This window comes from Anomalospiza imberbis, chromosome 6 (assembly GCF_031753505.1).
Source record: "Anomalospiza imberbis isolate Cuckoo-Finch-1a 21T00152 chromosome 6, ASM3175350v1, whole genome shotgun sequence".
Classification (NCBI taxonomy): Eukaryota; Metazoa; Chordata; class Aves; order Passeriformes; family Viduidae; genus Anomalospiza; species Anomalospiza imberbis.
In genome coordinates this window covers 43,440,297-43,461,468 of record NC_089686.1, presented here as the reverse complement: position 1 = coordinate 43,461,468, position 21,172 = coordinate 43,440,297, and the positions used below count along the sequence as shown (strand labels likewise).

Sequence of the window (21,172 nt, the reverse complement as noted above, 5' to 3'; positions counted from 1 at the left end):
TTAGAGAGATGACATCAAGTGTGTTCATGGGCCTGGATGTAGACTGTGTGAGAGAGGAAAGCTCTGTGTCCCAGCCAGTCTGTGGCTAAGCCCTGCAGTGCTTCAGAGAACAGGATTTCCAAACAGTCACCCATAATTAGTATTTTGACACATGTTACTTTTTGCTGGAATTCAGAAAGACTGATTGGTCTATGTTATTGGACAAAGTTTCTGAACTGATCACTGGATTTGACAGGTAATCCTTGCTTTAACAGACTTAGGCAAGTCAGGGTTTTTTCATCTTCCAGTTTTATTTACATTTATTTATATCTTTATTTGTTGGTGAAACCCATTGTCTATGTGATAGTGAGAATAGGCTAGAAGCACTGGGGATACACTGTGGGCATGATGAGCAGTGCTGGCCTGGCTCTGCATGGCTGTGCACCCTGTTCATTGCCAGTCTGTTGCCTCTTCCAGTGGCCCAACAAAGTGCATGTAATGTAGAACGAACACCTTTCCTACTTGGCCCCATCTCTACTCACTAAGGACTTGTCATCTTGACAGGCTCTTATTGTTAGGGTTTTTTAAGAAATGGAGCCAAACCATGTTGTTAACATTCAGGTTTGTACTCTTCCGTGTCAGTTTTCAATCACCTTTCAGATGACAGTCTTCCTTCCTCCCTGGCCTCTCGGCTGAAACAGCTGAACTGCCTTTTCAGTTTGGATTGCTGATACTTGAGACTCTTCAAATGGGACTGCAAATTGGAGGGTAAGACCACTGCTGACAGATGTGATCCGTAAGGCTCGTGCCAACAGATACTCTGTGCTCTGTAAGTCTGTGGACAGTTGCCTGCATTACAGCTGGAAAGTGAGCAGCCTCACACTGCTGTAAATCTGTATTAAAACTGGAAAGTGAGCAGCTTAACACTTGTAAAGAACACATTGCACATTAACAGCTCATCTAAGGTAATTTTCTTTGCCCTCTGCTGCAAGACAATCCCTATAAAATTTGATAGGCAGCTCAGACTGTTTATGAGATTATGAATGTGTTCAAACTGCAAAGCATCATTGTGACAAAAAGAAGCTTTTTGAGTGTTTTCCAGCCGAGTGTATTTGTCCTAAGCATCATACCAAGCTTTTACCATTGTCTTTATTTAAGGTCTCATTCAGATTTAACAACCATTCATTGATGCTCACAAAACTCCTGGGAAAAAATTCTGTATAAGAATCAATGGAACTGCATCTGGTTTTATTAAGCAAATTAAAGCATGCAACAAAACATTTTCCATGAAGTATTTGCAGCCTCAATGGTATAACACAGTCAGTTCTGACAAGACAGGAGGAGCAAGCCAGGACAAACAAAAGCAAGACATTTAATAGCTCTTATAAAAGCAAAAAAGTAAACAAGCCTTTCCTCCCCACTCTCCTTTTGAATGTCAGTGTCCCTTAGCATGACGTGGTCATGCTGAAGCTGAACAGGGAGGCAGAGGCCAGCACCAGCACGGGCTCCCAGCTCTCCCTTTTGGCTGGAGGCGATCACCTCTCTGTGCAAGCAACTCTGCAACTACGGAGAGGAAGGCAGCAAGGGAAAGCTCAAACATGCTGGAGCTCACTGGTAAGCTGGTGGACAGCAGCTGCCAGAAATGTGTCCTGTGAGACAAGGTATGTAAAACAGCAAGCCTCAAATGTGCCTGGTTCAGTTGCATGGCTTCTTTCTTCCAGCAGAGGAAGCAAGTAGTTGATGAGATCTATTACTGGGAACCATTGCTGGCAGGAGAGCAGTTTCTGCACATCTGTGGGGCCTCAGGCCACCTGGGTGACTTGTGGCAGTTTAGCCTTTAGAGTGAAACATCAAGGGCCAGCTCTGGAGCTGCAGTGATGCTAAGTATCAACAAACCAGCTGTAGGCTCATTTCATCAGTTTAATGTTTTATACTCATTACAAAGTCTCACTAGACCCCAGCCCGTTGCAGTCTGCAATGTTGCTGTGACACAACCTATAAACTCTGCCTAACCATTCTCAGTCTGCTACGTTGTCTTGCTTCCCTTCCACTTTTCCACAGCCTAAATCCCACTCGAGCGCTGTCCTCTGCACTGCCTGCCTTTAACCACTGGGTGCCAGGGGCCTCCCAGCAGGAAGCCACTCACACACTGGCTCGTTCCCCTGCGTCAGGAGGAGAAGCACCGGCCTTGAGCCACTTCACCCAGCTGTGCATGTGCACAGTTTACAATTGTGGTCAGGGCAGGTGTGTGAAACAGCCAGTGGCAGATCAAGGCAGCCTCGGGCACCTAGGGACTTCAAGGAATTGCATTGTGTCTGCTCCTGCAGCTCAGGCTGCCTGCAGAGAGGGAGGTAAGGAGAGCTGCAAGACATTGGCTGTTACCCAAAAGCGCAACAGGTGCCCCATCAGCTCATTTCATATGAGAATAGCCCACAGAGAGAGAACGGTCACCATTAAAATTACATCTCAGTAAGGTGTAGGAATGTTGTTGTGTTGTCGGGCCTCACCCCTGGCTGGGGTGAGCTGGAAAGGTGGAGGTCGTCTCTCCTCCAACCTGTGTCTCTAAGGAAAGACTTCATAGTCTTCAGTCGTCCGGTCTCGAGGTAGTTTATTGTGTGTTATCTAAAAGATTTTCTCCCTGAGCTGCTGCGGTCCATTCAGCAGTCAGGCAAAGGCACACTCCAACGCCCAGGGGGCTGGTGCCCTCTTTTATATCATACATTACGTGTTAAATGTTTATGGTTTTTCCCCAATGCCCATCACCTATACTGAATGGTGACTTTCTACTCTAAAGCAATCTGTGAATGCAAACATCACCAAGAACAAGGAGGTTAGGAAGGAGAAGGAAAGAGGACAGGGCACACCCAAGTCCCTCCATCTTAGAACCTCTGACCCCCATGTACAAAACTCAGACCCCTCTGTACAAGGCCTAAATCCTCCCTGTACAGCACTCAAAAATTCTTCCTTTCACTTTGTGACTACTTCTACTATAATATCTAAACTTTTGTGATTTCTTGTTCTTCCTGCAAAGTTGGTAAATTGTTCCATGGGTCAGGTTCAAAGCCACAGGGGTCTGTGGCTGCATTCCAGGGTCTCAAATGCTTCTGACCTGGGCCTGGAACATCCAAGAGTGTCCAAGGGACATTCTGGGTTCCAACAGTAAGGCAAAAGGATTCATATCCCATTATCAAGGAAATACTGGAGTCATTCAGGCCCCTTTTGATGTGATTGTTACCTTTTATTGGTTTGAAATTACACTTTTGGAGGGCTTATTTCTGCCTTACTAGCTATGATTGTCTTTTCATTCTGTGTTAATATGCTGGCTAGCTCAAAGAACTCCAGATTAAGGTGCTAAGAAATAGCAATAAAATCATAAAGCCACAGTTTATTTAAACAATGCCTTGATCACACATATAATTACAACAGAAAACAGTTTCAACAGCAGTTTTCAACAAAAAACAGTTTCTTTCTCTATTTTATATGGCTTAAAACTCAGAAAAGAGGAGGTATAACACAAACACTCAGAAAAGCCTCTGTTAATGCCTCAAAAGAGAAGAGCAGAATTGTAAAAACTAACAAACTGGAATATAAATGATTTCTCTTTCTCTGGAGAGGTAGAGCTAAAGCACAGCCACATGCTTAAATTACCAAGTCATCATAAGGGTAAATGTCAAGATAAATGCTTTGAAAATGTCCTTCCCTATATTATTAACATCACTATGGACTATTAAAATTAAAAGGCTCTTTAAAACATAATTGACTTTTTCATTATTTATCTGCTGCTGCCGCTGTTCTCTTCCATGTGTAAGCAGTAAATCCCCATAGGGGTGTTTCATATCTATATAAATGTATATTAAATGCTTTGCCTCTGGCATTTTAGAAATAGCACAAATGCAGCTGTGTTTGTGCATCTATAATTTCAGGACATGAGCCAGCCTCTCGAAGAAGTTTCCACTTGGCAGCTTATATTGTCTTCTCTGGAGTTTGCAAAATATCCAGTGTTAGTAAAAGGGTGTGTGAGGCGACGTCAGAACAGCAGAATTCATCTAATTACATTAAGACTTCAGACTATGTTTACGTGAAGTATTATGCCACAAGTAAATTGAATCCAGCTAGCTGTCTGCTGGGCTCTTACCAATAGGATAAGAATGATATGCAAAATAGTACAAACTAATTACTTTCTTTTAAGGGAAGCTCTTTAAGCAGATTATGTAAAATACACCAAAACAGACTTTATCCCCAATGCCTATCATCTATTACATAGTAAATGCAGCATGTCTAACAGAAGTTAATACTTTAGAAACAATACCTTTAACCATTTTGTGTGCATTCATCCTAACTCACAGAGGGGGAAGCATGAGAGACGTGATGTTTGGAGGTGAAAACAAACAAAAAACTGCAGTTCTGCAGGTCATGCAGTCACGCTGTGCTGTGCCCAGTAGCTCTGTGTCTCGAAGGGATGCAGAGCTGCAGCTGTGACCCTGTTGAGCACACGAGGTGCAAAGCAAGCTGTGGTGTGGCAGGAGGGAGCTGGAGTGTCAGTGGTGTGACTCTCACGCTCAGCGTGTGAGCTTTGGCAGGTCTGGTTTGTCAGAGAAGGGAACTGTGTATTGGTCGCTTACTTCTGCAAGCAGAAAGTTCTGGTGTTTATGTAATGCATGTCCTGTTGGCTGTTACTAATTTCATGAGGGTTTGTTTTCTTTATTCAGAACGGTTTATGGCTGTGGTGTTTTATGTTTCTTTCCTCTCAGTAAACTGCAGAATGGAGCTTGCAAAACCTCCAGCCTCTTAGGACACGCTGTGTTTAACCCTGCCATCCCAAGGTATGTAGTTTGATGAGTTAGCTGAGTCTTTTGCTATGCTGAAAAGAGCACCTAAGCATTGGCATGCTTGTTGTTCTGTTTCCTCCTGACTGATGCATCCTGCAAACAATCCAACTTCATTCCTTGTCCCCACAATGAGAGCATTGTACAGCGCAACAGATCAGCATCAACTGATGTATGATGCACGGTGCCTCATCGTACCACAGACTGAATCAAAGGGCTACTGAAGAGTGCCAAAGCTTTAAAAAAATGACCTAGCTGAATCTAGAATTTGTTTTGTTTTGATAGCTGTTGTTTAAACCAGGCTCCCCAGTATATTTTCTGTTAAAAACATCTTTTGATGTGTCTATAAAATTACCTTAGTTGAAGTGTAAACCAAATAATCATGACCCTAACGTCAACCCTAGGAAATAATTCCCTGGTTAATAGCTACTGATGCTGCCCTGTCACTGGGGTACTTAGTTGTTTTTACCCAGGCTGTGCATCCCCACTCTGACAGGTTGTATCAGCAGAAGAGCCGCTGCCTGGGGAACCAGAGCTCAGATGAGACAGCTGCAGGCATGGTTTTACTGGTCAAGTGTTCCTGTGACAACAATATGTTTGCTGAGGATTTGTGTCAGCTCAGGAAGACAATCTGTGCATGCAACAGAGAGGCTGGACATTGGTAGCTGACTTTATAATTTCAATGCGTCCACATACAATACAAACCTGTGATATAAAATGCATATAGTATATAAAATGTAAATACAGTGGTGTAAACCAGGCCTTAAAGGTTTCTCCACTCTTGCCTGTAACTCTTCGTGCCAGTGCTACACGGGAGCACTGCTGTCTGAATCCTCCTGTTGCAGCATCATGCCAATGCACAGTGATGTTATGCAACTTCATTATGCAGTGACACAAATACCATGGAGCTGAAGCACTACTTTCAAGAAAAAATTCTTCCAGCAGTAAAAACAATGTTTGAATCAACACAAACACACAGTTTTGGTAATAAGGTAGTTGTGGGTCACCAACTGTTCTGAATCAGCGTGTCTTGAAATGAAGCAGAATGAATTCTCATACCTTCAGATACAAGCTGTCAGAGTTTAGAGAAGTGTAGATGCTTTACACCTCAGGAAATGTGCCTAAAAGTAGGACCTTGTATACCAGTTTGGAAACAGAACCATGTGTCAGGCTGTTGTGCCTTTTCTCTGCATTGTGGCTCTTGTGTGTGGTGAAGTGACAGAAGTGTGGGACAGCCATTGCAGCAGTCCTGCCAGCAGTGCTTGTGATGTGGCTCCCCTAGTGTTTTAGTTTGGATCAGGACTGTATTTTCGATGCAAATCTCCTGAACATCTTTATTGCCTGTGCTTCATTTGGCATCAGGGGTGGATTTTGAGTGCAGGGGTTAGTTTCTGTTGAGTGAAATTAAACTGAAAAATGTTCTCCAGAAGTGTACCCAACATGCTCAGACCTCATTAGGCATTCACTCCAGGGGATCCTAATGAAGGCGATCTGAATTGAAAACAAACTGGAATATGCATAGTGTGCGTGTCAGATCCTCAGCAGCAACTGTTTCTATAGAGCATCTATTTTACAGATTCTTGGTCTGCTTGACCTTACCGGGCAGATGGGACTTGATCTGATTTTTAAGAGTAGTTGAGAGAACCTACTGAAAATTAGGCTCCTAATTTTTAATTTCATTTTCCCCATAAATGAAATTGACCATGTGAAATTTTTACTCCACAGACTACGATCATTAGTGAATTAGTGCTTACGTAATATCACTGAAAGTCATTTGTCATTTCTGTAAATGTGCTGGTAATGGTGAGGAAAATTGCTATTTTTTTCTATAATATTCTCGAATATTTCACAACTTATACAAGTGGTAAATATTTCAATTGTTGAGTAAAATGGACTCCCTTCAAGAGTAGAATGTTCCAGCTGAATCAGCACACAAAATTACAACATAACTATAGGAAGTTGGGGGGTAAAAGGGGAAATTACAAAAAGAATCCCATGTCCTAGGTAAAAATCAGCATATTGCAACCTAAATTGGATTTGGACTAGCATTTGCCTCTGCTTTTATTGTAAGAGTCAAAGTGATTTTTAAGTAGCCATGATCCTACCAGCTACATTTTATTGGGAAATAGTCTGGAAATGCTGTAATTCCATAAACTGAGGCAGAAGTCCTAGAGAAAACATGTTTTCTACTGTAGAACATAAAGAGTATTCACAGCACCCTTGAGAATTTTCCTGAGTAGTTCTTAAAGGAAAGGCATTTGAGATACTGTTTAATGTAAGGACTTAAATTGATAAGTAAATGTTAGACAGTGTTTGGAGAAAGCTGGATGTTAATTAGTTACAGCTGCATTTTCAACAGTTCTTACTAGAAATTGTCTTAAGCAGAAGCAAACAGGAAGCATAACTCTTTCAGTATCACCACTGATTCAGGTTTAATTCAACTAGGAAAGAAAAGTCTATAGTAACAAAAATTTTTAAACTCTATTTCCTTCCTGGAACAGGAAATGTAAAAATAGGAATAGTCTACTTCCAAATCCTGCTAAAAGAGGTGAAAATGTCTCACTCATTTCCATGAAAAAAGCCCTTTACAGTGATTTTGAAAAAGCAAATACAGTGAGCAAACCAGCTTCATGTATGAATATGCAGCATATTAAAAGAACTGACACAAAAGCACACAGAAATCCTAGCTACCTTGGTTTTCAACATTACTATTACAAGCTCCAAACCAGTATCAATCAATTTAATCTCTGTGAACTATGAACCACTATTGATCCATAAAATGTAAGAGTCCAGACAATGGAATACTTGCTGATTTCTGGTATTTGGCTTCTAATTACAAAATGTTGAGAAACAGTTTTCTTACAATCCAGGTTTGGGCTTGGATATTAATTCTCAGCTGGAAACTTCCTGTCCCAATTCTCTCTTTGTCTCAGTCAGCTTAAACCCACAGTAAGCCCCAAATACTACATAGTTCCAACCCCAGTCATCTTGAAATGGGAGCCTCAGAGTCTAAAAATCTCCTTCTGCTGGAGTCACGAGAATCACTGTGTTTGAACAACCATTCCCATTTCTCAAGATAAGGAGGCAGGAGAGAAGCTTTAATGTTTCTGAGGTCTGATGCATGGGCAGCTACTTCACTAAAGAGGCAGTGTTTGGGGGCACTTGAACAGACAAAACTCTCTCAAAATGCTGAGGCCAGCTCTCCTCCCATCTTAGAGTAGGGAGGTTTCTTCCACTTTCTTGGGAGCATCCAGCAGCCTGCACTCACCTCCTTCTGCAAATACAATTTACATGATTAGCTGGAACCGAGTCAACACCCCCAGACTGGGGCACAGGATACAGGAGGATTTTAGTATGAGCTGGGTTTCCTGGAGGGAAGTCCAGCTAAAGAGGAGTCTTGCATTCTCCTCAGTCTATTGTTCAGTCTGACTTGGACCCTGGTCTTTTCTGTTTATTTGCTCAGACAGCCCATCTCCCTGCATACCAATCTGTGTGTGTACAGTAAACACTGGAAGCTCATTGTAGTGGTAATAAGGCATTGCAGCTACAAGAATCCAAATCTTCCTGGGTCAGCTGCTGACCTTGGTTCTTTCTGCCGTCTTGTCCCTGATGGCAGGCTCGTGCAAGAAGGTAGGTGCAGGCAGTGTGTATCCTGTGCATATCCTGAGCACTGCTGCATACTGCAACTTTCATCAGATGAGAAAAATATCTCTATGTCAGCAAAATGTCTTTTTCAAGTCTTATGGAGGTGACAGAAATTTTGTTGCTTAGACTTCTGTATTTATAAGAGAGGAAAGCTTTTATTTGGTTAATTTTGTGACCACTGTGTGTTGAGAAGGGGACAATATGGAATCACATTAAGGCTGGTTCAAATTGACTTCATTGATGTTGCAGTTCAGGCTGTGGCTGTGTATTTGGCAGCAACTCCTATTAGCCCTGTTCTTTCTCTTTGCCTGCTATCAGGGACATATGCCATGGAGTTTTCTCCAGCAAGACACCTGTCCTTCACAGCCTTTGGAAAACACAGACGTGAAAATAAGTTCAAAGGTACCTGTAACGGAAAAGTGATTGAACTGCAGGGAGCACCTCGTGCTAGCTTAAACTTAGCTAATACAGGTTAAAATAGTGGTGGAGATGACAGAGAGAAGTCATCTTTCCATATGCTTTTCCTGTTCCTATGGTCCACCTAAGGCATCTGTGTTTGGCTACTGTCAGACAGAAAACTGAGCTAAAGGGACCCGTTCTGGCCCTCAATATGTTACATTGCCTAGTAACCAAATGCAAGCTGGCTGGGATCCCTGCTAGCCTACCTGAGCCAGATTTATACAATCAGACACGTTTCCTATTTCCAGTTGCTTGTAACAATTGTATAATTGGATATGCAAGCTTCTCTTAGTGGTAGAACAACTAATTTTTAAACTGGATGATAATTCATGGTGATAATGGATCTTTCAGGTATCATGTAGGTGCCCTTGCTTTTGCAGCTCACTTCCAGATTCCCCTGCCTAGTTCCGAACATCACCTCTCCCTCCCTGAGCAGCCCTCTGTGCTGGATGCAGCCTAATGCAAAGTCCCTTAATGAAGCCCATGCCCCAGCTGCAGGAGAACACCACAGTCTGTCACTGTCACTCTTTGCATTTGTACCTTGCTGGGCAGACCTCCTGGCCTGGGAGGTGACACAGTGCCAGGCAGGCATTGCTTCACTGAGCTGTCACCAGAGCTGCTTGTCTCCACAGGTCAGGACTGTGCCTGTCCTCAGCCATGACCTAGCAGATGCACTTTCTGTTGCAAGGGAAGGCCGGGAGAGAGACTGCCTGCTCAAGGCATGGTGTGCATAAATCCAGTGAATAATAATCCAGAGTAAATTACTGTTTCCTTGGAATGTTTTTACCATTTTGATTTCATATATTTCAGCAAGGTATGAAAATAGTGGGGAAGGAAAGCAAGGGGGGAGGGAGAAAGGAAGTGAAGGAGAAGAGGCAAGCTAGTTTATTTGCTGAATTTTATTGGTTGCAAAGCCCAAGTGTTGTCCCTGTGTCTGTTCTAGTGAGTTGGCACCACATAAACACACAAAAATCTCATATTTCCTTTAAATGGCTGAAATTCCAGTCTGGCCTGGCAGAAGGGTAAATTCCACATAAAGAGCAGTCTCCATGGAGAGTTTTTGAAAATTAATCAAAAAACCTGAGAGACTGAGAAAAATTCTGAAAACTGGTGATGTGTCAAACTGATTTACCCAGCTTCATATTGGCACAGTTGGGATATGACTGCCCCCCACAAAAATGCAGAGCCTTAGACATAGATTCCATACCTGGTGTTCAAAAACCTGTGTTAGCTCACTGGAGAAGTGTGTCTGTACACACAGCCATGTGGCCACCATAAAGTGTCACTCATAAGCCATATGAACATGTGCATATGGGATTCTCGAGTTAAATGCATTTATTCTGGCAATCACATGCTGAATTCCACACGTGCACAGACCCTTCTGACTTGCAAAGGCTCGTCCTATGCAGAAGGTTGATATACAATCTGCCTCTTCCTTTATGCAGTGCTTTTAACATCTTGTATCCTTCCTCCTGCTTTATGGTGTGTTCTGGGACAAAGGCTCTATGTGATAACAACATATCATTTGGGATCAGAGGCATCTGATCACATAGAGGAATTCTGTCCTTCATTTTACCATCCACATACCTCCCACAAGCTGTGCCTATTATAGGTGTTTGCACCTTGCTCTCTGTATTGAAATGCAGTTCGCATTTCAAAAGCCTCTACTTGTTCTCCAAGCCTTCTCATCCTCCCTCGTTTAATCCTACACTGTAGCTTCACTGTACCCATCACCTCTATGCTAGAGGTCACTGACACTTCTCTGTGAGACAAGGGTTGGTCAAGAAAGAGGCAGGTAGCTCTCGAGTTGTGACTCACTCATTCTGCCAGGCCCTTTCTCTGTGCAGACAAACTCAGAATGGCCAAGGGTTTTCCTCTGCCCCCACACAGCCTCCAGCCATCTTCCCCACAGCACAGCCCCATTCCTGGGCAGACAAAATAAGATCCTTTAGCCAGTAAAGGCATCTTCCAGTGTGCTCAGCACTGCTATGTCTGGAAAAGATGACCTGGCAATTAGAGTGGAAGTCAAGAGCAGATGAGTAAGTAAGCACCAAGCTGTAAACACGTACGTTCTGTCTATGGCACCTGGCTGCATTCTATCATTCCTCCATTTATCAAGGAAAGCAGGGTCACCTCAGGGAGGTGAGGAAAAGTTGTCAGAAGCTGTGCCAAATCAACAACATAAGCCACAAAAGAACAAGTAAGAATCTTGCTCCTAGAGGAAAAGACATGTCTTCCCCTCATCCCACCAACTGTGGGATGGCTGAGGCTTCAAGTTTCTCCCACATTCTCTCTGAATATAAATATAGGCAGAGCTACTCTGCCTTTTGGTACAGCACATGATTTCCTCATGGCCCCTGACTAAACTGATTCTTGTGCCAGTCAGCTCAGGAGGTGAACATGTCCTTCTGCTATGTGCACACAGATTTGTTTTCAGCTGGCTCTGAGAGCTACATCAAAGTGACATTTCCAAATGCATTTAGGAGTTTCAAGGAGGAAAGCCTGTTTTTTTCTCACTAAGAGAAGTCTAACCCCAGTAGTGACTTTCACTGTTTTGGAGTGCTTCTGTCCTGCAGAGCATGGCATGGTCTGCAAATGAGGTGTAGAAAGTGAAAAAAGGACAGACTGAAAACCAAGAGATGAATCACATGAGTCAAGAATGAGTAAAGGAAGACACCTTAGAAACCTCCTGTAATTAGAGCAGTGTGATTTGGTATTCATTCACCAGTGTTCACTCATTTCACCTTAACAACGATGCCAGCTTTCAAAGACAACAAACCCAAAGCTGGTGCCAGCAGACAGCTGATATATGAGATATCAAACCTCTCTGCAGCTGGTAACTGAGCCATTGGCCAGCTTGCCAAAATTACCCAAATTACCCCCTGTGGTGAGATCTTTACTGGCACAGCCTACAGAACCTAAATGGCCATGAAGCTGGCTCACAGCAAGGCAGCACACATGGCAGAGAAGCTTGCAGCTCTACTTCCAGGCCTGTCCTTACACTGAGAGAACACAGTGAGGTTCTCCTGGACTCTTAGGCTGGCATCATGGTGGGACTAACACAACACTGGATCCAAGTGTCTTTTTCAGATGCCACCAACAGCACAAAGTCAGATCAAGCTCCCTGTGAGCAGTGAAGCTGTGTCATCTTTGTAACCCAGCTCATCTTCCTGGTCCAATTTGCTGTGCAGTCACAGAGATATTGATGGCACAAGGGAGGGGCAGTGCTGGCCAGAGCAAACAGCCAAAGCCAGTGTGAGATTGCTTTTTTCAGTGGCAGTCACAGCTGACTTTGGTGCAATTAAGATATAAGAAACTGCAGTAACATGAAGACAGGGGAGGAACTGTGGTGATAAGTAGAGAAGGACAAGCCAGGAGAAAGAAGAAAGTAAAAGGTATTGCTTTCAATGTGAGAGGTGAGTGCAATGACATTTGTAGCACTGTTCTGTGTAAATATGAGTGAAGATTATATTTTTGAAAGATGGAGGAAAAGGTATCACTGTAAACTTGATATGAAGTGACTAAGGTCAGGGTGAGATATATTGCTCTGTGGGTAAGAAAGGACATTATTTGAAAGAAGACACCTAGAAAATATCTGGAAAATTTAGGCATTGCTTGAAAATGAGAACCTAGAGATAGAATATTCTGACTTAAAAACAATGCCCAAATAAATGCGTGTTTGTATTTATAGTTAGTATAGTAAGCTCAAAAAGGAAGAGAAGGGACTGAAGTAGAGAAGGCAACCATGCACCCGTAATTTAATTGGTCTCTGTGTGTGAAATTACCTGAAGTCAAGATGAAGAATAGAAGTGACCAAAAGAAAAAAAGCCCTCCCTGAGGAAGCCAAAGGGTGATACACTGATGAAGCAATTACAGAGGAAAAGGAAACTGTAAGATGGAAAATGAAAGGCAGAAGGACTGCCATGTGTTTCAAAGATTGCTGACATGTCAGAGAAGATGCAGACTGCTCTGAGGATTAACTGAATCATGGTAGTTAGAAAATGGGACATACCACTCTGATGCAGGAGGTATAGAAACCAGATTGGAGAGGGTTTAGGTGGATGTGTAAGATTCCAAGTAATGAATTTAAAGATTCAATTAGTAAATTGACCTCGGGGATGAGAGGCAAGAGGGAGATGGAGCAGATGGAGATGCTGGAGAGACAAATGAAGTCAGGAGTGGGATGGGAAGATTTAAAGCAGGAGGATGGAAAGAGCAGCGTGTTATGCTTGACCTTTGGAAATTTATATTATGGTTTCTAGCAGGGGTTAGTGTAAGGAGTACTGGTTGCCACTGCCTTTGCCTGGCTCTGATTTGTGGTGTGACTGTAAAGCATCAAACACAAACATACTTCAGTTATTTTCTCCATTTAGGTCTCTGCCCGTGGGTTATTTTGTTTGTCTTCTCGTGGAGGTTTGCCACTGGCATGACAAACAGTGCTCTACAGATGAGGAAGCTTTAGAAACATAGAAATTAAAGATGGAAAATTCCTCTGTAAAAGATCAACTAGCCCACTGTGCTTGGTAGGCCAAGGGATAAACACTGTGTGGTGCTTATTTAAAATACCGCAAGAAGTCTCCCACAGCAACTGCTCCACCAGGCAGTGGATCTTACAGCCAAGCCATTGTGACAGTACTCATCCTAGTCTTTTTGCCTTGTTTCATCCTAGTTTCTCCCTCCTCACAATAAAAATGCTCTCACTTCTGTAAACCAAAATAGTTGTTCTCCCACAACTGCATTTATTTTTTTGTAGCATTGTGTCCTACACACCGTGCACAGCTGTATTTTGTTCTTTCAACTCACATGAGAGGGTCTCTAAATCAATCCTCATCACTTCTGCTTTTTAAAAAATAATTCATTTATGTTTACTGATGTCTTTTTGATGAGAAGATAGTAAGGACTGAATGCAGTATTCCAAAGAGTTTCCACTACACTACCAGTAACAGAGGCTTTTGTTACAGTTTCTGCTTATGAACTCTACTATCCCATTGTTTTCTTGTTTCTGTTTTTTTTTTTCCCTCCCATCATCTGAAATTATGGGCCTTTCTAATTTACTGTCTGCTCTCCTGCTATTTTAGGTCTCTCTCAGCGTTACAGCTTCTGAGAATTTGTCTTCTCAATGAATATCTGCGACTTGAAATATTTTTTTGACAGATGCAGTAGTATAGCTGCATGTTTCCCTGTGAAACTAAATTTTGTTTCCTGAATATCATTTGTGCCAGAGCTTTGACTTGTAAAATTAATAGAATAGTGTACCCTCAACCCCACAGTTTAGAGGTGTTTCCTTCCCCTCCCCTTTCATCCCCAAAGAAAAAATATTTTTTATTCCCTTTGAAAGAGTTGTTTAAGCTTCATGGCATCACTGATACATGAAATTTTCTCACTATACTCCTAAAAGAAAGATGAATTGCTTTGTTAAATAATTTCCAGTGTCACTGAGGATTACCAGACGTGTCCTCCCTGTCTGACATGTGATAGGAGCTTGATGCTCCCAGCTTTTCCCCATTTGTCTGCCCCATACTCTTTGCTAGAATCTGCAAGGCAACTTCCAATGTAGCTATTGCCTAATCCTTTGTTGCCAAAATCATCTTCTTTAGTTGAAGTAATTTTTTTTTTGCTGGCCCCTCCTTCCCACCACACGTTGGACAGATGCAGTAAATACTTGCTATCCTTTCAGATGGAAAGGGCAAAAGATGCTTGTGGATAGGATAAGAATAAAATGTAGGTTGGTGACTTCTTAGCCTGTTTTAGCTGCAACCCTCAGCTATTTGAAATTAGTGACAGAATTAGTAATGCTCTTCAGAAATGATGACTCTTCTCACTGCCCTCCTCATAGACTACACCATGGGTCTTTTCCCAGGACTCGTTTCTGGGAAGCACATGATGCTGAAGACCTGTTGGATCCCACAGCCAAAGCGAAGGCGATGCACTGTGGGTTCATCCCATCCTCAAATGCATTATAAGCAAACCAATAAAAGGTCACATCTGTTAGTCACAGCTCTTGTGGTTAGGCTCTTATTGAAGAGCAGGCTGTATGAGAGCAGGGCGTGTGTGTGCTTAGTCTCGCTATAGAACGTGCTACAAGGAGGATGTGTGGTGATAAGGCGGAGTGGCAAAAACAAAATTAAGGCTGTAGCTATATTTCACATGGCTGTTCATATAGAAATGTCTGTGGCAACACTGTTGCCTGCTTTTCAGTTCTCTGAGACAATGCTGTAGGACAAGGCCATGGAAGAGCCCGTTCCTCTCACAGAAAGCACACAGCAGTGCATCTGCACCACACAGTGTTTTTGGGGCAGAGAACAGACACCTGAGAATTATCACTTGTCTGTGTAAGGCAAAGAGTTTTCTTTGAAAACCGTGTTCTTCTCTTCTTGCTCTAACCACAGCTAAAAGGGGAAAAGAAGCAATTCAAGGTAATTTTTCTCATCTGTCAATCTGAACACAAGTCTTTTCAGATCCCTTTCACTGCTACCTTATTCCACTTGGGCAAGCTGTAGGGCAGGATACCTTATCTAACTTTGAAAGCTAGATGTGTTTTTCATGGACTCAGATAGCTAAAGTTAGGTGAAATGAATCCTACCTAAGTCTTTTATCTCTTTCTGCTGGGCTAATATTTTTAGTTGTCTTTCTTGTCTGCCCTTGCCATATATTAAAGTCTTCCCAGTACCTATGCTCCTGCATAACATAACTGGAGGCCCTCACTTTCAGAGACAAAGACTATTTTCTTTCCACAGAATCCTCACTTCTTCCTAATGAGGAAATTAAAGAGGACCTCCCCTTTTCTTCTGGTGTGGTAGCAGGGGTCTTTTCAGGTCTTTCCTTCTTTTTCTCCCACAAGTGGGAGTCCAGCCATACATGAGGATGGTCACAGTAAGTCTGTGCTGTGGCAGGGATGTCCCTCGTTGGTAGTCCTGAAGCTAGAACCACGTGGGTATGACAACCGCCTTTTCCTTCAAAAACCTTATGCAGGAATTTGTCCCACACCTGAAATGTCTTGTCAAATTTTGATTCATAAATATGTGAGTTAAAATTTGGGGAAAAACGCCAGCTTGTGGAATGGTGTTTTGTTTTTTTTTAGAAAACCTGGGAATTTCTCTTAAATGGATCATGCCACCTGAACAAATATGTCAGGTCACCAAACTCCTTACCTGAAAATTCCTTAGGATTTTTGCTGGCCCATGGAGAACGGTTCAAAGTACAGTAAGTCACATCCTTGCTTTGCAGCCGATCTACCTGCAGTGATGGTCACTTCCCAACTATGCCTTGAGTCACAGATTGGGATCACCACTCAAACTCCACTTCAGCAATGCTGTCTCTGAAAAATAAGTAACTGTTGGCTTGAAAAGCAGGTGCAGAATGAGTGACAATATGCACTTTTAATTATTAGTAGATTAACTGATTTTATATTCTGGGTAGGTATCAACTCTCATCATGTGACACATGAGTCTGGGACGGGAAATATGTTTTTGTATGTGTTCATACAGCTTGCAGTAAAGTCTTGTCTGCAATCTCTAGGTAAGATTTTGTGTTCATAACAGTAAACCCTAACTGGTAGAAGCAATGGAGAGCAGGTGAGGTTCACAGTACCTCAGTGAGTCTTTGTTTTAAACATCTGGAGATAGAAAAAAAAGACATGAGAACACCTTTCCCACGAACACATATGGCAGCTGTTCTTATCTAAGCTTACTATGGATATCGACACAACTTAAAAGTGTTAAAGATCCCAGCATGAGCTAATGGATTTACTAACTGGTTTCAGAGTAGCATTAGCATTTTTCATTCTGAGACCAGATACAACTCAGTTGTAAAGTTACGATTTGAATTCTCTTAACAAGGAGTGCATCAGGTTACCAAGCTTCACCAGTATGGTGCATAATTTACAAAAGGCTCTTAGACGGTTCGAGAAAATTACACTATTTTACCAATTTGGTTTGTCTCCTTTAAGCACATAAAAGTCTCAAGTGTTTTCAATTAATGAGTAGCTCTCCAAAAGGTAAGTATTTGACTTACATATTCCATGCAATTGCTCCCTGATTGCAACTAATTGCGGCTTTTAATCTCTTTAAGAACCCCGAATTACAAGTGGTTTTTTTCAGCAGTTTCCTGTCTGATACCTGCTGTAGGCTGTGACAGCAGAACAGAGCAAACTGCACGGAGCTGCGGCTGCCAGAGGAACCTTGAACCATGAGATCAAAATAAAATAAACCCTAACTTTAAACGGCACATCCCTTCCCCCGTGCTACGCGACCCGTTGTTTTGGCTGGGTGCGTCCCGAGCCGGGCCAGCGAGAAGCCGGCGGAGGTCCAGCATCTCCCGGCCGAGCCGGCGAGACCGGGGCTGGGAGCGCCCCGCGGGACCCGGGCTGGCCGCCCTTCCCCGGCAAGGGCCTCCCGAGCTCCTCCATCCTTTCCATTCCCTTTCTTTCGCTTAAGGTCAGAAGAATTTAAACTTCCTGACTCCGACGGGACGGGAGGGGTACCCCCAGGCGGAGCGGGGTGGGAGCCGGGGAAGGCAGGCGCGGCTGGCCCCGCTCCGCCCGGCCCGGCCCGGCCCGGCCGGCTCTTGTCTCGGCGGGGAGGAGCCAGCCCGGGGCAGGCTGTAGCAGCAAGGGCTGGCCGGCCGCCAGGAAGTGTAAAATCCTGGCCGGTGGGTGGCAAATTTTGCCAGATCGCGGCGAGGAGGCAGCGCGTCCGTCCGTCCGTCCGTGCGTGCGTGCGGCGGGCGCGGGGAGCGGCAGCCCGGCAGCCCGGCCCGGGGTGAGTGCGAGCCGCGACCTCGGGCGCCGGCCCCCTCGGCCAGGGGGGCTCGGGCCGGCCGCCCTGGCCGGGGACAGCGGGCCGGCGGCGATGCCGCTGGCGGCGCGAAGGGGATGTTTACCGGGGGGCGGCTGCGGAAGGGAGCGGGCTGGGCCGGCTCCCCGCGCTCCGCGGTGCCTCTGGAGCGCAGTGCAGGCGTGAGACCTGGGTAAGTTCTCCATTTAAAAATATTAAAAATAGACCCTCCGGCTCCATAGCGCTGCCGAGTGAGTCATTTCCAAACCAAATGCCTCAGTCTAACCCTTCCCCCCAGGAGATGCAATAATTCTGAAACCGGGGCGGAGGGAAAGAGATTCTTCTCCCGTCTCTCTCTAAATAAATTGAATTAGCACGTAGAGGAGACAAAAGCCATAAGAGTAGCTGGCCACCTGTTTAACAAAGAAGCGTAGCTCCATCCCTTTCTCTCTTCCCTTGTTCCTCTCCCATGCTGTCGCCACCCATCTTTCCCCAACGTGCACTCGGAACCTCTCTGTCCTAGGAATATTTACAGTGCTTTCCAGTTTCGTGGGCATAATCTACTTTCCACTTCCTTCCACTGCCAAACACATTCACTGCCATCGTCTTCTCCATGGGACATCAGCCACAGGCGCACGTCATTCCAGCAGTCACCCTGGTCAATGCAGCTCCTGGCTGTCTCTGCTGAAAAGAGTAGTCCAAAGCACAGCTATTTTTTTCCGCCTTTTCCAGTCATATGATGATTTGTTCATGTAAGTGAGCTGTCTTGACTAGAGGGATATTTCGTTTGTCAAAAACAAGTGCTGAGTGTATTTGTAGGCAATGCTGCAATTTTGTGGTGTGGAAGACCTCGCTTATGCAGAACTCGTTGGTACCTGGATCAGCATGCAAGACCTGTTTACATCTCACATATAGCGCTCTCCGTGTGTGCATATTTCATGTATATACCCATAGATCGTATTTCATGGTGAGGCAGCGTGCACAAAACACAGGAGCTGATACGCAATTTACGTATTTCTTTTTCTTAAACAGTTGCCACAGTCCAACTGTGCAGTAGCCCCTGACAGTATAGCTCTGAATCAGAGGAGACAAGACACTGTGGTCTACTAATGAACTGACTTTCCTGAAAATCCCCTAGCTGCAAGTAAAATCCTATCCTCTTACCTCTGTGAAGAATTTGCTAGCAAAAATTTTGACAACAAAAAATGACCTATAGTTGAAAATCTGTGCAGTAAATTATGCCAACTGTTATGACAAGGATGTTAGATTTGAGACCGTGATCTGTAGTAGTAACCCAAAACTTAATGGCCTGTCTGTGTAGGTAAGTGGCGAATTGTGTTGTAAAAGCACTGGCATCCTATTTTTTTGCTGCTTAGATTAAACTTCTCCTGTTAGAGCTATGTGTACTTTTTACAGCCAAGAGAGACCATTGTGATTGATTGATCTGTCACATAGGGTAAAGACTGCTAAGAAATTCCTGCAGAAGGCATGCAACTTTTCTTTTAGCTGTAACATAGAAGAAATTAATGAACTTAGGGGTGCTACCAGAGTACTGAACTTAAAAAATGAAAAGCTTATTCTCTTGTGCTCCAAAACACAAGAAAAAGTAGAGTTCAAATCCCAAGTAAATGCAAATTTCACAGTAATCTAGGATGAGGTATGGTCTTGGTGCACAATTCATTAGCATTCAGACTGGCATTCTTGCTAAGATACAACATCTGAGGGAGCAAAGTTCTTGGGCTTGGGTCAAAAAACTTGTGCATTTTGATAAAGCTAGGAAGAAACTTTTCCAGAGGTGGTTTATTCTTGGTTGTCTATGAAGGGGACATCCTAAATCTCTGGCTGAAGTAGCTGTCATGTCAGATATGGTATGTTGCACTGGGTTCTGCATGGATGGCACTGGCAAGCTGGCAGTGACAAGGGTGGGCAGGGAAGTACAAGTGCACTCAACCCCTTATTGGGAGTCTTTTTTGATATGTCAGCTTAATAGTAATATCTCCTTTTGGCAGTTTTACAGCACAGTTAAGGTGACAGTTTCGCATTTGTCTTCCGCCTTCAAGATAAAACTCTTTGTAATAATTTCATGCAGTGTGTTTATGGGTTGTCTGATATCACCTGAAACTCTGATAAGACTTTCAACGTTCTCTTTCAAAGTTCAGCTGGAACACAGGCAGTGTTTACTGAGTCCTTACTCCCTTCTGGAAGAATTTAAATTCCTTAAATTTCCAGCAACCAAAGAGAGAATAGGTGAGATATTTAACCTTTTCTTTGATGTAGCTTTCATTCTTACAGAAAGAATGGAGGAATGAGACTTGCATGTATCAGCAAGGATTTAAAAGTAGCACACAGTACTAGAATTTTATCCTTTTTTTTTAACTCATATTCAGTGAGTTCAGTTTTCATGTGACTTTTTTAGGTGCCTGTAGCATTTGTGGATTTTTTGGCCCATAATGTATGGCCTTTTGTAATCATTGCTTCTGCTGATGTGAGTTCAAGCATAAATATACACTGACTAAATATGTGCTGGGTTCCAGGGCCTATTCAGTAGGGCATAACAACCTGTTTTTACTGCACAAGATGAGTTTAAGTGCAGATCAGAAGATGGACTGAGGAATTTAGCAAAACCCCAGTTACACTACAGCTGGCTGAGGATGGGCTGTGATGTATAAGCAGCTACTAAACTGCCAGGTTTTGTAGCCCCAGGGTTAAAAATGTGGGGCATATTTAGGTTTTTAATAACAGCAATAGGAATGCGAAAACAAAAATCAAACAAAAAGGAATAAGAATGAAGTGCAAGAAAGCCCAAAAGTAATAGATTACCATTCTAGTTGCAGTAGAGATAGTTCTTAAATAATTTCTATTGCTGACTTAATGTTTGATTTTGATAAAGTATATTTTGCATGCTGTCTGATTAACATTCCTGGAAAATTAAACATGTCATTACATTTAGACTGATAATGACTTTTTTGCTTCTGAAATGACATTTTTCTCTCACTCCATGCTTTTGCCTGGCATTCAATCATAGAATGTTTTGGATTAGAAAGGACCTTAAAGATCATCTAGTTCCAATCCCCAGGCATGGGCAAGGACACTTTCCAGTAGACCAGGTTGCTCAGAGCCCTGTGCAACCTGGCCTTGAACAATTCCAGCTTCTCTAGGCAACCTGTTCAGTGTTTCATCACCCTCACAGTACAAAGTTTCTTCCTAATGTCTAATCTAAACCTATTTTCTTTAAAGCCATTCCCTCTTCACCTATCACTGCATGCCCTTGAACACAGGTCCTCTCCAGCTTTCTTGTAAGGCCCCCTTTAAGTTCTGGAAGGTGTTCTATGTCTCCCTGGAGCCGTCTCTTCCCCAGGCTGAACACCCCCAGCTCTTCCACCCTGGTACTCCACTCCTCTGATCATCTTCATGGCCCTCCTCTGGACTCCTTCCAACAGGTCCACATCCTTATTGTGTTGGGGGCTCCAGAGCTGGATGCAGCACTCC

The 21,172-nt window shown here is 43.4% G+C and overlaps 1 protein-coding gene and 2 long non-coding RNA genes across 4 annotated transcripts in view; all 3 read left to right on the top strand.

Annotated features, from left to right (window-relative positions):
* The first annotated feature begins 353 nt into the window (after window positions 1–353).
* On the top strand, window positions 354–14,212 carry LOC137475903 (uncharacterized). Its single transcript, XR_011000119.1, has 5 exons — window positions 354–944; window positions 3,903–3,979; window positions 4,741–4,802; window positions 8,769–12,937; window positions 13,012–14,212. It is a non-coding gene; the product is annotated as an uncharacterized lncRNA (long non-coding RNA).
* An 886-nt stretch (window positions 14,213–15,098) lies between these two features.
* On the top strand, window positions 15,099–16,292 carry LOC137476664 (uncharacterized). The gene is made up of 2 exons (XR_011000510.1): window positions 15,099–15,325; window positions 16,137–16,292. It is a non-coding gene; the product is annotated as an uncharacterized lncRNA (long non-coding RNA).
* Window positions 16,293–16,665: 373 nt separating this feature from the next.
* The window catches only part of PRR5L (proline rich 5 like), a 41,627-nt gene continuing 37,120 nt past the window's right edge, over window positions 16,666–21,172 (top strand). The window contains exon 1 of one of the 2 annotated variants that reach the window (XM_068193750.1): window positions 16,666–17,344. The gene's annotated coding sequence lies outside the window, so the exon portion shown is untranslated. Of the gene's footprint in view, window positions 17,345–17,745; window positions 17,877–21,172 lie in introns of those variants that run through there. The other variant, XM_068193751.1, reaches the window with a different exon arrangement.